The 15452-nt window shown below is 40.0% G+C and overlaps 1 long non-coding RNA gene across 1 annotated transcript; it reads left to right on the top strand.

Moving 5' to 3' along the window:
- Positions 1-6631: 6631 nt before the first annotated feature.
- LOC127529109 (uncharacterized) lies at positions 6632-13602 on the top strand. Its single transcript, XR_007935797.1, has 2 exons — positions 6632-6767; positions 13475-13602. It is a non-coding gene; the product is annotated as an uncharacterized LOC127529109 (long non-coding RNA).
- Positions 13603-15452: the final 1850 nt, after the last annotated feature.

Raw genomic sequence — 15452 nt, 5'->3', positions numbered from 1 at the left:
AGAATTTGGTATGAATTTACCAGCCTAGTTTTCCCTTCCTAATGATGTCTGCAGGCCTTCCTCATCTGTGGGTGGTGGCCTGGTTTTGACAGCAGCATGTTTACTCTGATCAATGCAAATTCCATCTTCAGTCAATTTCTTTTGTAGGGTGTGATCTTTGTTTGCAACTCACAATGTTCCCTTAGACATCACTTTCCTTAACGTTCACTTACATTTCTTTTGAAATTACGAATCCCGTTATCTATACTTGAAAATCTCTCGTATATAAGACCGTCCTGGACAGCGAAGCTCATTACCACGACCGAAAGATGTCCAACCAACACGTCAGCAAGTACGGGTTCGGCACCAGAGGGGTGCAATCTGGAAGCAAAGCGTCACAGCTGATGTCCAGGGAAGCCAAAGGAAGCGGTAGAGGGGTGAGAAGTGGAGGGGCGACTTCCACTCTGCAGAAGATTGGTAAGTAGATCGTCTATTAAACATCCCACCGGCGCAGCGGCGGCTACTCACTGACTGACTGACATTGTCGGCATGGAAGGTTAGAAACGAAAAGCGCATAAAAGAATTTGTGCTTCAACTGTCAGCTGAGCCTCATACGCTCCAAGAAATTCATTATTTTGAATTAAGCACATCCTACTTAAAAATTTAAAAACGTAACTAAATATACTTTAATCAACATGATGAAATTCATCAGTCCCCATACAGATGGACGACTTTAGCAATTAAAAAAGTTCTCACCAACACAGTTCATTGAGGTTATTTCAGAGCTAACACGAGCAATATTAACCGTCAGATGGTAATTTATACACTATGTCAACAGAAACAATAATACAGCATGAAACACTTTCATTTATTGAGGCTGATGGAACATTTTGCGTAATTTTAATATTACTCATGTGCTGGAAAAATATATTTTTTCTAATATATAGTGAGTGACTGGTTTTGTCAGTATATCAAAAATATTATAAATCAGCCTCCACGACCACACAACTCCCATTTCAGTCGGAAAAAAATCAATTTACTTAAAGGTCTTTAACTTTCTGTCTAACTGTCCAAAAGCTGTGGAGATTCCTTAGACCACAATGTCAAAAACGGTGTGGTTCTTTATGCAAAATAACAGCAGTAACGACACCCACACACCAACCCAAGGAAACACGTTTTATTTCAAGCCAACAAAACAACTCCAAATACGAGTACAAATGCCTGATAAACCCCTTAACGCTCTCCCCGCCTCTGACCTCACATCTTCAGAAGATGAGCCTACATCCCTGTGCCGGCTCCTATTTAACATCCGCCGCACTCAGACTCCGCCCACTTTCCTCAGTCTTCCGAAGGTGCAGTACTCCGAAGAGCGCTCGCTTAGCCTGCGCCTCTCACTGCTGTCAGTCTTGTCCCTGGACCCGCCTCAGACAAGAGAGTGGCATCTGTTTGTCCCCGCCCACTTTCTGAGAGCCACGCCCCATGTTTCGCCGGTGCACTGACGCCTGTATTGCATGCCCGTCATATCGATTTCAATTCCTTTTAGTTCCTGCTCTCAAACCTGTGGAGTCGGTAGTTTAGAAACCTGCGTATCCAGCATTTATTTAACTTCAAAACTATAAACGATATATATATATATATAAATTCTTTTTGAGTCTGAATCGCAATGTGACTATTAGGTGGTTACCTACGAGATAACACTTCTGGTTGGTCAGCCAGTCTGCAAACATCCGCCACGTCCTCTCAGTTGCAACAAGCAACTCATGGGTATATTTGCCGACTGGCAGACCAACCTCAGACATTACCTGGTAGAAAACCATTAAAATAATGACATTAGCGATGCAGACATAAGACTGCAATATTCCAGTAGTCAAGTTGTAAAATCAAGCGAACCAGCTACCGCGGCGCAACGTCAGAGTCTTTTCCTCAGGCGTTGATGTCCGTGGGTCGATCCCCGTAAGGGATGGCAAAGATGCGTACTGCTGATGAACCCCAATAAGGGCGAAACGCGTGTCGTGTACTCATTGTATTATTTGGCAGGTACTGTATCATATATAAGTATTTTTTCATAAGTCAACGTAACGTTTGTGTGAGAAAAAATTAAATAAATCAATTTTCTATTTAGGGCGGCACGGTGGCGCAGTGGTAGCGCTGCTGCCTCACAGTTAGGAGACCTGGATTCGCTTCCCGGGTCCTGCCTGCGTGGAGTTTGCATGTTGTCTGCGTGGGTTTCCTCTGGGTGCCCTGGTTTCCTCCCACAGTCCAAAGACATGCAGGTTAGGTGCATTGGCGATCCTAAATTGTGCTTGGTGTGTGCCCTGCAGTGAGCTGGTGCCCTGCCCGGGATTTGTTCTTGCCTTGCACCCTGTGTTGACTGGGAGACCCCGTGACCCTATGTTAGGATATAGCGGGTTGGAAAATGACTAAATTTTCTACTTAAAGCGATACATTGCATTAAAAATGTCAACTGAATCCAGTTAGTAAATTATTTAGGTTACTTATAACTTATTTAAGTAAGTCTCTCTATTATAATAAAAAAGGAAGAGAAGTGACTTTCTCAGAGAGACACTTTCACGTCCCTCGAGATGAGACTTTGTGCCAAGAGATTTAACCATACCCAGGGCCGGAAATAAAAGACAAAGAGTAATGACAAAGTAGAACTTCATAAAGAATTCAAAAACATTGCCGCGATACACATGCAGAGCAAGTTAGAGATTATGAAAGTACTAAAATTCGAAAAACAAATGGAAATTATTACTCGGAGAAATAACAGAACAGTGAAAAGAGATCATATATATTGTTCGGATTAATAAATCGGAGATTTGTAGATCATCTAATTTTTGTTGCTATCAGGGAAAAAAAAGTAGTGTTTCATCCCAATGAAGAGGCGTATCCGCGAAAATTAAAAGATTTGTTGTTTGGTGAAAGTGAAAGCCACATAAGCGAGTGGCAGAGACACGATGTAGCTGGCGTGTAGCACAGGCCATTGGGGGGTTGGCGAGCGAAGTGAGCAGGGGGTGAAACCCCCTAGTAATTTCAAATTTTTGTTTTCTGATACAGTATATCTCATGTTCAAGTAGAGCCAGGGCAGTTTCTTCACCTCTGAGGCATTCCCAGGCATGTCAACTGTACCTGTCTAATGTTTCATGTTGATAATGCAAAGAAATCGATAGTTACAGCATTTGGCACCATGGGCCCCCCTTCCCCATCCAAAACCTCTCCAAACGGGGATCCATGTTCAGAACAATTTTATTGCACATAAAACTGTGAATCCTATAAATACTCTGATCCCCATCCCCCAATACACTCTTACACCCGAGTAACCCCCCACCCCACCTACACATTTACACAAAACTATTCACATTGTTTGCTCCTGCTTCAAATGGTGTATTTTTTCACTCTGCACATCCTCAGCAGGATCTCAATAACTCATCATCAACATATCGTTGGAGACGTCACAGTCGCCTCCATCCAACGGAATGAGGTTTGTGAGTGGGTGACCTATTGAGTCAGAGCTAATGACCTGGGGCCTCATGTATAAACGGTGCGTACGCACAGAAATGTTGCGTACGAACCTTTCCACGCTCAAATCGCGATGTACTGTATAAAACCTAAACTTGGAGTAAAGCCACGCACATTTCCACGGTAACTCATACCTTGGCGTACGCAATTTCTCCGCTCGGTTTTGCAGACTGGCGGCACCCAGCGTCAAAGCAGTGCTACTGTTCCTGTGTGATCACCCTTTCTTTCTTAGATCCACATCCACGGCGGCGGCTTTATCAAATACACTGAAATTAACCGCATATCGTTCATAAATTTAATGCATCTGATTGTAATTAACCTGTAACAATATAATGGTCCACAGAATGGTCAAACTACTGTTCCTGTGTGCTCATCCTTTCTTTCTTAGCTCCACATTCCTGACGCGGCTTTATAAATGCACTGAAATTAACTGCATATTGTTTATTAGTGTAATGCATCTGATTGTAATTAACCTGTAGCAATATAATGGGCCAGGGACTAGCCATAGTATTCCAAATACCATAACTGCTTTAGCGTTGTTACGCTCACTGCATCTTGTTCTTCTTTCAGCTGCTCCCGTTAAGGGTTGCCACTGCGGATCATCTTTTTCCATATTACTCTCACTGCACCACTCAGAGTATTTATATCACTGTATCTGAGTGTGAATCACAGCAGCAGATGATCGGAAAGAGAATTATTGGTATACAGTTTCAAGTATACACTACCTCAACCACGGCAAAAAGCGTCAAAGCCTTTCCTGTACGGACCTCGCGTTTCAGAAACAGTTTCATCCTAAGAACTATAAACGCACTCAATCAGTCTATCAAGTGCTCCTTGTAGAACTGTTTGTACTTATAAGTACAATCACCTCACTGTAAACTTACACTACAGTTATAATATTGCACAACCTGCGCTACTTTATAAAGCGCGTATGATGACAATATAATTTTTAAGATGAAATGCAGCAAAATATGTTGCTTATAGTATACAGATAAAACTTTAACTTCATTTAAATAATCTGTATTGTTAATAATTAAACATGTGAGGACACGGTGCCGCAGCGTATAGCTAGTTCAGGGATTGTTCCTGCATTGCGTTGTATTCTTGCTGGTGCTGACGCGACACTGGAAGGATAGACGAATAGAATAATTAAACATGTACTACGAAGATATTTCAATGTTCCTTAAAAGTTTTGAAGAATCGGCGTTCTAAGCTTACAAATGGCTTAACGTCTATTACAGAGCTGATTGTGTGGCGATTGGAGAAAGAAAAGTATGGACAGGAATTGGAGGTTAGTACGTTTGAAAGAGACAGTACTTCTGTAATAAATTATTTCATCGAAGGTCGCACATGGTACAGCAAGCCTCTTGCGTGAGATATGAACAATCACTGCGCCACCGTGTTCCCATGTTTAATAACATGCTTTCATTCCTATCATCATGAAAATGATATCACGTATACATCTCAGTATTTTAATTATTCAGAGAGCTGTAATATCTCGAATGTAATGCATTCTGTGTCCTGTCGGAGAAAGAGAAAGAACGGAAGCACGTAGTGATTCACACACATAGAGCACATAGAAGATCGAACACAGAAAAAAGCATTTAATATGCTACTTGAGAAACTAGTAAAATAAACGATTTTAAGATGAAGTTTATGATGTTCTACTTTAATGGCAAAATAAACTACGTGATTAAAGTGGAAATTTCGAGATTACAGTTGACATTTCATGCTTTTTTCCCACTGTGTGCCTATTTTTTTTCTCTGTACCCTAATAAGCTTTCATATGACACTCAGACGGTGGGTTACGACTTGCCTTTTCACGGCGACTTTGATATGTGACTTCTTTTTTATTTCGGGCACTGTGCGACTTTGCGAACTTGATCTTTCGAGTTTCTCCGACACTCTGTCACTCGATCAACTTTCTTTTATTGATTATACCATTGTTTACACCAACAAATAGTACGTTTTTCCTTTGCCTCCACTTGGTATTCGCTGAAATTCTTATATTTTCTCCCGTGCTTTTCCCATTGTCTTTTCACAGAAGGCTATTTATATTGATTTGCATATTCAAAGAGGCGTAATTCTGGGAGGAGTTGGGGCGGGACAGAAGGCGCGTGCACGTGCGTTACTTTTCACGCTGATCGGGATTTATGTAGTGGAAGAACGTGAAAGTATGCGTGCGCACAGATTCCTTCATCTGGATTTTTCTGTGCGTACGCACAATCCCGCTTTTGTGCTTACGCCATGTTATAGTGTGAGTTCTACGCACGGCGTTATACATGAGGCCCCTGGACACCAAAGGTGGCCTTGTGACTCCTCTTACTTGGAGGATATCTCATGATTGACGCTTTGTAAAATAATATGCTTGGTAATATGCTCAGGAGAATCTACAATAAGTACTGATATGTCACTTGTAGATATTTGTTGTTGTTTTGTGAAATATTATGTGAGAGAATATGAAAAAAATCAGAAGAGCAGTGTAACGCTATTTCCGGTTTTCAGCCTATAGCCCGCATTTGCTCAGTCGGTGGGAGGGTTCATCTCATTGGTTCAAATTTATTGGTTGGGACTTTTTGATTGATACATAAAACTTGTGTATTTCTTATACAGAATAATTAATAGGATGTTTTCAAATATTTTTTGTGACAACTTATAAAAACACCATACATATGATTTCATATCAGATTAAAAGTCAACTTTAAATATTGTACCAATTTGATTACTAGGAGTGTGAAGTCGTCACTCGTCACTTGCACATGAGGTATTGTTTGCGCCGGTGTGTCACATAATTCACATGTATGATATAGCAGAAGATTTTTAAACGATGGCTCTGTCCAGTACTGGGCCCCTCAGGGTGTAAGAGGGTCAGTGTAGTACAGTAGCTACCTGGCCAGTATCAGGTGAAAGGTAAGATCTAACCCTCCATGAGTATTACAGGGCATACTGAGAAGGGGGGCCCACAGTTACTCATATTAGCAAAGTCAACAATTCATTTAAAATTGAATCTCAGGTCCCTGGAGCCATTCGCATTAACCAGTGGGACACATCTTGTACTGTATGCATTGTTTAAATTGTTCAGTTTATGTGAAATGGTGAATTCTGCCATGTTTCTTGTTTTTTTACAGGGGGCATCGGTGATTCCAGGGGATACTCACCAGGTGGGATTGGCAGCGGCACCGCGGCAGCACATAACATGTCCCATGAAGCCAGAAGCAGTGGCGGTGGGATGCCTTCAGGGGGCACCACTTCCACTGTGCAGTCAGTCTGTAAGTTGTTGGTCTTTATGATAAGAACTTTAAGGCGGAGACCCCAAACTGCAGTGGTATCTTTAGCTGACACCTTTATCTAAGGCAGCCTGCAAGATCAGAAAATGTTACCACAATTCACAAATTGTTTTACAGTTGGAACAAGCGGGTTGATCGACTTACTCAAAGTCATACGGGACAGGGCAGAAGTCAGAAGTGCCAGCCTTGTTGTTTCAAGTCCAGTTACACACAATCACCTGACTTGGCTAAAGTAGACCACAGTGGGCAGGACCAGCCATTACTCCAACTGATTGTCATTACCATGTAGAAGCTGAGAATCCGAAACACAAATGACATTATTTAGAACATTTTTAGTTATGGCCGTTAATGTTTGGTGTCTTTGATTGCCTCCTGTTGTGATTTTGCAGGACTCTGGAATTCAAAATTAAGCTTTTTCTTCAAAGAGAGGCTTCCAGGCTCCCCTGTGGCCTAATTACCAAAAGTAAGCTTGAGCTCAAACTCAAGAAGCAGGCTACACAGGCCCAACAGAAAGTGAGGAAGTCTTCGTAAATTAAAAACTTCAGAAAGGAGGAGAGAATCATTGAAACCCCTGGCCCAGACCCGTTTTTTAAATATTTATAGGTTTTAATTTACAAAAATTTAAAAGCAAGGAAAACAATGAAACAGAATCAAGGCAAACCTTAAAACAAGCAGTAATAAGTCCAAAATACAAGAATCAATAACCAAATAAAACAAAGTCTAGAAATCAAAGTAATCGATAAAACAAACATATATACAAGAAAATCTCTGGAAAGGACCAAACAAACATAACCAGGTGCTAATGTCCTAGTGCTAGTTCTGTAGTTATTGCAGGCTTATAAAGTCCTGGTGGTGGTCCTGCAGCTGTAGATTCAAGGGGTCCCACCCCCTTAGGCTCAACATAAAGACAACAAGGCACATTGTTATGATGTTCTTGCCACAACAAATGCACAAAAAAGGGTCAAAAACTCAGAGGAAAGGCCAGACCTGCACTGGATGAGGCCTCACCCCAGACAGCCAATCCCCAGACTCAACAGAGACCCAAAGTTTAATAGTTCAAAGTCACACAATGTCCTGATATGGAGACAGGGAAACTATTAAACCTCTAAGACCAGGATTAGCAAAAATAAATGTTCCTTTTATCTTTCTTTTTTTGAATTTATAAAACAATTCAAAAAGGGCACAAGAAAGACCTGGCAAGTGAAGAAGAAGCAAAAACTGGCTTTGTCAAAAAAAGGTGAAAATCTAAAACAAACAAATTCAAAAGAAACAAAACCAAAATCAGTTCCTTACACAATAGGAAGGAGTCAATAGCCAGCAAACCCAAACACAATGAATGAGAAAAGCAGTTTTAAAAATGTTCAGTAAATCAAACACAACTGGACTGACTCCTCTTTTATTACTCTTTTCCTTCATTAATGAAACTACTAATCCAGATTAGGCCTTAACGGAAATAGCTCAAAGTTGATAGTAACGTTTTGTACCTAATACTTGTATGCAAAATTTGTTGGAAGTTATCGTGTTCGCACACAGACATAATTCCAAAAATGGTATTATCGGATCCAGAGGTTTAAAACCTCAAGATTCATCAAAATCTCGAAGTGGAAATTTTGGAGGATTATTTAGTACTAGCCAACCTGTGGCGTAGCATACGCCGCATAATCAGGCCGCTTTTTTAATGATTTTTAAGCACAGGGAAAAAATTAACATTTGAAAAATCTGTAATTTAATAAACCACCAAGAAAAGTAACATTGTAACAATGCACGGTACGAACCAACATACAATTGTCCGTGACTGAAAACTGGAGGACCGCCGCGGCGCCTTCTCCTCCCGCTCGGGTGTGGAGGGTGGAATGGGAGGAGAGGGGAAGGACGCCCATCCCACCCCCTCCGTCGTGCTAGTCTGCTGATTTCTTGTTCAGTATGCTCTACCTGCTCATGTGCCCACCCCCAACTCGTCACCTGAGTCGTTTTTGTCTTTGCACAGTCTACATGCACCTGTGAGTCACGTTGACTGTTCATTTTCCAAACAGCGCCTCATTCGCTTTTGTCTCTGGTACAGTCCAAATGTACCTCTGCGCCCCGTAGACTTTTCATTGTTCTTTGCGGTTCTGGCTGCTTTTCTATATATAATCCACCAAGTCACCTGACCATGGTAGTAGCGAGGTGGGGGGGGTGTACAAAGGGCAGGGACGTAATCAGTGCGAGCGTATGACCCGTACTTACTGGTAGCTCAAACGAACATAAATGACGGCGTGTTTTCCGAGGCGTTGCGTCCGAGTTGGTGGGCGTGGCTCTGCGAGTTGTCGTCGTATCCAATGGTCTTAGAGTTTTTGGGCGTGGCTGTCTTGCTTGCTTTTCATGGGTGGCTACTTGTTGGCAGCTTACTGAATTATATATATAGACTAGCAAAATACCTGCGCTTCGCAGCGGAGAAGTAGTGTGTTAAAGAGGTTATGAAAAAGAAAAGGAAACATTTTAAAAATAACGTAACATGATTGTCAATGTAATTGTGTTGTCATTGTTATGAGTGTTGCTGTCTTTTATATATATATAATATACACACACACACACACATAAACATATATATACATATACATATATACATATATATACATATCTACATATAGACATATCTACATATATATATACATATACACATCCACATATATATACATATATATATACACATATCAACATATATATACACACATACATAAACACACACATATACATATACACATACATACATACACACATACATACATACATACACACACACACACACATATATATATATATATACACAGACACATATATATACATAAATATTTACATATCTACTTATATACACATCTACATATATATATACACATATATACATATCTACATATATATATATATATATATATTTAGACATACATACATACATAGATTGACACATATATATATACATATCTACATATATATATATGTAATTGTGTTGTCATTGTTATGAGTGTTGCTGTCATATATATATATATATATATATATATATATATATATATATATATATATATATATATATATATCAAAATACCCGCGCTTCGCAGCGGAGAAGTAGTGTGTTAAAGAGGTTATGTAACCATATATATACATAAACATATATACATATATATACATATCTACATATACACATATCTACATATACACATCCACATATACATATATATATATACATATACAAATTTACATATCTACATATATATATATATAGATATAAATATAGACATACATATATACATACATACATACATTCACATATATATATATATATATATATATATATATATATATATACTGTATATATACATATCTACTTATTGGCTCCTGTATTTAGGATATAGCAGGTTGGATAATGGACAGATGGACATCTGTATGCATAGCCGTATTTGCCCGTTTTCGTTTTTTTTCTTTGTTCAGTAATATTTCAGTAAACCCGGAGCTTGTCAGTTCAAATCCTGGTACTGACACCACTGTGTGACCCTGAGGAAGTCACTTCAGGTGCCTGTGCTACAAAAAACAAAAGTAATGTAACAAATTGTACCTCAGATGTTGCAAGTTGCTGGAATAAAGGCATAAGTAAAATAGATAAATATGTATTATACACATAGGAACTATTCATTTATTTTCAGTTAAGTCATCTGCAGCAAACTTTTATAAATGAGGGTTTCTCCTTTTTAGATAGTGCAAACTGTTTCTTCTTCATTGACGTTTTCTCTTGGAGAGGTTTTTTCATTTCATTGAAAATTAAAGCAGCAGCTGCCAAAATATGTAGCTTTCTTATTAATTTTTCAACATTGTGTAAAATAAATTTATAAAGTAACATAAAAGGTTTAAATACTGGATATCCTTTTACACTAAAATATTACTAAAGAGATACAAAAAAAGTAAAATGGATATGTTCTTTTTCTTTAAGGAGATTAAATATTACTGAAGAAAGAAAAAAAAAATTAAACAGCCAAATGGGGCTATGCATACGAACTTAAAAGGTTTAAATAAAACAGAAATATATATTTTATTTTTACTTGCTTAACTTGTGGAGAGTGTATCCTGTAGCAAAGCCCTAACTTTTTTCGTGAAAGCCCGTTTCAGTCAATAGGTCTTAAAAAAAGGTGTAAAGATATTGACAATAAGCTAAGCAAACCCAGGAAGACATGGAATCGTTTAAATCAAGTATCATTACATCTTCCTTTCTTAAAGAGAAGTAAGGCAGTACTTATAAGCTTACATATTTATATATAGACATACATACATACATACATATATATATATATATATATATATATATATTGTGATGGAGTAAAGGTCTCCGTGACCCCTTGAACCCTCAGACTAGACGTCAGACACCAGATAAAAGTCCAATTATTATTTATTATATAATAATAATGTGCACCAAGCACCCTCCTCTCCACAATACTCAATAACAAAATAATAACAATAACCAATCCTCCACTCTCCCAGACACTTTGCCACCCTTCCTCCCAGCTCAGCTCAAATGTCTGGGCTCACCCAGAGTCCTTTTAAAGCCCCTGACCCGGAAGTGGCTCTAAGCCAAACCCACAAGTCCGTTTTCCTTCCGGGTCAGGGCAAAGTCCTTTTCTTCATCCCGGGAGCACATCGCTTCTTCCAGTCACATGACTGGGATGCACTCCCGGGTTATAGGGCACACAAGAGCTTACTAGCCCCCCTACAGCGACTCCTGGCGGCCCCCAAGGTATCCAGCAGGGCTGTGTCAAAACACTACAAAGTCCATGAGGCCCTGCTGGAACTCGGGGCGCAAATATGCTGTCCGGAGGGCTCCTCCTAGCGGCCTGGAGGTGACGACCGGAGTCCATAGGCGGTCGTCTGTCACAATATATATATATATATATATATATATCTATATCCGAAGCCGTGCAAGCACACTCTTGAGAATGCAACATATAGTTGTACAGAAGAAAAGCAAACTTGCCTCAAATGAATGGCAACCTTTTGTAGGTCTATGAACTTAATTTAAAGTTTAGGTTTACATGGTGCTTTCTTTCTGAAGTACCTGCACTCATGAATATGTCTGTATGTGTCAGTCAGTCAAATCCACGCGCTTCGCACCGGCGAAGTAGCGCTTTTAAATTTTTATTAAGAAGAAAAGAAAACCTTTTTAAATTGAGGGAAAATATACTAATAACAGTTTGTTAAGGATCTGTTTTTTTGTGAAGCTGCCTTCACTCGAGTGATCACTTCGAACTGACTTGCTGGCCAACTATAAGCGTTACCTGGTAGGTAACCACCCATACAATCAGATTGTGAATCAGACTACGAATGCCGTGAATGTAATTACCCCGATCTACATGTTGTCAAATAAACGAACCACATGCCGTGGCGCAATTTTAGGGGCTTCGCCTGTAGCGCTGATGTCCGAGGTTTGATTCCCGTAAGGGAGTGAAGTGAGTGGCTGGTTACCTACCAGGTAACGCTTATGGTTGGCCAGCAAGTGAGGTAACATCAGCCACGGTGCCTTCAGTTGTGAGAAGCAGATCATAGAATGATTGAAAATAGTTTACTGTCAAATAATGCAAAGAGTACGCGACACGTCTTTCCCCCTTATTCTTGGCTAATCAGGCGTACACACTCACTGCACTCGCTTACAGTAATCGAACCTCGGACGTCAGCGCTAGAGGGGATTCGCAGCGGTGAAGTATTGCTTTTACATTTTAATTAAGAAGAAAAGAAAACCTTTTTAAATTAAGTCTTAAAAAGAGGTGTAAAGATATTGACAATAAGCTACGCAAACCCACCAAGAAATGCAATCGTTTAAATCAAGGCGCGAGTCGAAAAACACCATCCCATAATATTAGTTAACGATTAACACATTGCTATATGTATTGTAAGCATACAATACAACTGATAATATGTTGCGCTTATTTATCTGGTGTACCGACATTTTTGCGCGTTCAACGTCTGAAATCTAACGTGGTTTGTGCCCTTCAGAATGAAAACATTTTGCATTTACCTTTTTAATAAAAGGCGAGCTTTTAAGCCTGAGAAATCACCCCGTAAATGCACACGTTTAATTGCACATGTGTTAATATGTATTCTTACACAGTATTAAAAGACACTCAAAAATTAACGTCATTTACCTTCGTTCCCGCGTTTGACTCGTGCTGTAAATCTCTTCCTTGTTTTTAGTTCACGTGATTACGTATGAGGCGTGATGACGCGATACGTGACTCCGCCTCCTCCATTAGAGTATATGGACAAAAAACAGGTTCCAGTTATGACCATTACGCGTAGAATTTCGAAATGAAACCTGCCTAACTTTTGTAAGTAAACTGTAAGGAATGAGCCTGCCAAATTTCAGCCTTCCACCTACACGGGAAGTTCGAGAATTAGTGATGAGTGAGTGAGTGAGTCAGTCAGTCAGTCAGTGAGGGCTTTGCCTTTTATTAATATGTATAGATACGAGAAAGTAAAAAAAATGAGTCCACACTAAACACAAGCATCCGTAACTAAATGGTCACACGTGGGAGACAAATGTGTGAAACATAACACTAAGTTTCTATGGTTTTTGGACACAGACACTTCTTTTAGGTGTTGTTTTCTCTCAAAATGGCTTACTGTGAGCCGTCAGCGTGCCCTGAAGGTCATGTTGCATTGTTTCTCTTTTTCAGCAATGGGTGGAAATGCTGGAGTACATTAAGAAGAGACAAGGACAGGGTGCTGATGGGCACTGAAGATGATCGTTTCCCTCCAGGCAACGCCATGCTGTGTAACTCAATAAAATGATTTTAGAACCTTTTGACTCTTTTGAGTTATTTATGTTCCGTAAATGCAGTCTCTGCTGATTTTCGTTCTTCTCCTTTCTGAATGCCTCTCATCTTTAATGTTCCCTGAAAAAGTTCATATTAAGAAATGCTTGGATAATTTAGAACAATTGTGTAAGTACAGGCCGTTGGACCCAACGTGCTCATCCGTCCTGGTCTCCTAGATCAGGGTTACTCAGTTCAGGTTCTGACAGGCAGTGTGCTGTGTGGTGTAGAGGTTAAGGCTCTGGACTTCAGACCTTGAGGTTTTGGGTACAAATCCCACCACTGACACTGTGCGACCCTCAGCGAGTCACTTCACCCACCTGTGCTCCAACTAGAAAAAGCAAAAGAAATGTAGCCATTTGTATCTGAAATGTTGCAAGTCACTTTGGATAAAAGGATTGGCCAAATAAATAAACAGAAATGGTTCTGGAGGTCCGCAGTGGCTGCTGGTTTTCATTCCAACCAGTGATTGGAAGCCTGACCTAGAAGATAATAAAACTTTATATGGTTTGTTTGCACTTTCATTCTTCCAAAATACAAATCGCAGATTTTGCATTATCCATATGTTTCATGGTCTGGACAGATTTGTACCTCTTGGTACTTCCCATCTGTTTCATTTATTTCAAAATTATTTGTATTAACGCAGATATGTTATGGTGCATATGCACAGGTATGAAAAAAGCATGTCAGCTGGAGAGCCGGGGGCTTCTTTGTCATTTACACCTCATCTTTATTAACTGTCCATCCATCCATTCTCTTCCACTTATCTGAGATCGGGTTGCGGGGGCAGCAGCTTGAGCAGAGATGCCCAGACTTCCCGCTCCCCAGCGTCTTCTATTAGCTCTTACGGCGGAATCCTGAGGCGTTCCCAGGCCAGCCGAGAGACATAGTCCCTCCAGCGTGTCTTGGGTCTTCCCGGTTAGATGTGCCTGGAACACCTCACCAAGGAGGCCACCTCATCTGACTCCTCTCAATGCGGAGATGCTCCTCTGCATTATTAACTGATGGCTGGTTTAGAAAGTGGGCAGTAATTAAAACTTTAATTCAGCCGTTTAAAGCTAAAATAGGCAAATAACAGTCCTGAATGTAAGAAATGAGTTAACTAAAACTAAGTTAAAAAAAACAAAACAAAACATATTGCTTTAGCAGTAAATAAATGGGTTCGAATGAAATATTTGATTAAAGCAAAAACCTGCAGCCACTGTGGACCTCCAGGACCGGAGTTGAGTACGCCGTCCAAAATAACACCAAGCTGAGATCTGAAGGTCCTCCTCTCCACCACACTATTTGACAATGTCTTCCAGGTGCCTGTGGTTGTTTGCATGAAAAAAAAATTCAGCATTTGTGCAAAATATGCCCTTAAGTTTCCGATTGTGTTCTTTGTGTTCTTGTTGAAGAATTTTAAAGTAAAAGCGGGGATCCAATGTACAAACTCCCTTCAAATTTTTAAACACTTCAATCATCTCACTTTTTAGTCTCCATTTGCCTAAACTGAAAAGGTTTGACTCCTTTAGTCACTTCAAGGCTCATGTCCTGCAGTCCTGCAATCGGCTTAGTCGCTCTTCTCTGGGCTTCCTCTAGTGCTGCTATGTCTCTTTACTAATATGGAGGCCAATGCTATACACAGTACTCCTGGTGAGGTCTGACTAGTGTGGTAGAAATCAGACATAATCATTAAAGAAAGAAACGTATCCTCTACTAGGACAAGTCTGATAAAAACTCTTGAATCTTGAACTCAGAAAAATCTTGAAAACTTGTCCACCGTGACTTTGATGATCTCCTCAGCAAATGCCGAAGAGGGGGCATCCTTCATGTCAGTCTGTTACAGCCAGTGACGTGT

Source organism: Erpetoichthys calabaricus, chromosome 9, assembly GCF_900747795.2.
Source record: "Erpetoichthys calabaricus chromosome 9, fErpCal1.3, whole genome shotgun sequence".
Taxonomy (NCBI): Eukaryota; Metazoa; Chordata; class Cladistia; order Polypteriformes; family Polypteridae; genus Erpetoichthys; species Erpetoichthys calabaricus.
The sequence above is the reverse complement of the archived record's forward strand: the minus strand, read 5'-3'. Positions and strand labels throughout refer to the sequence as shown.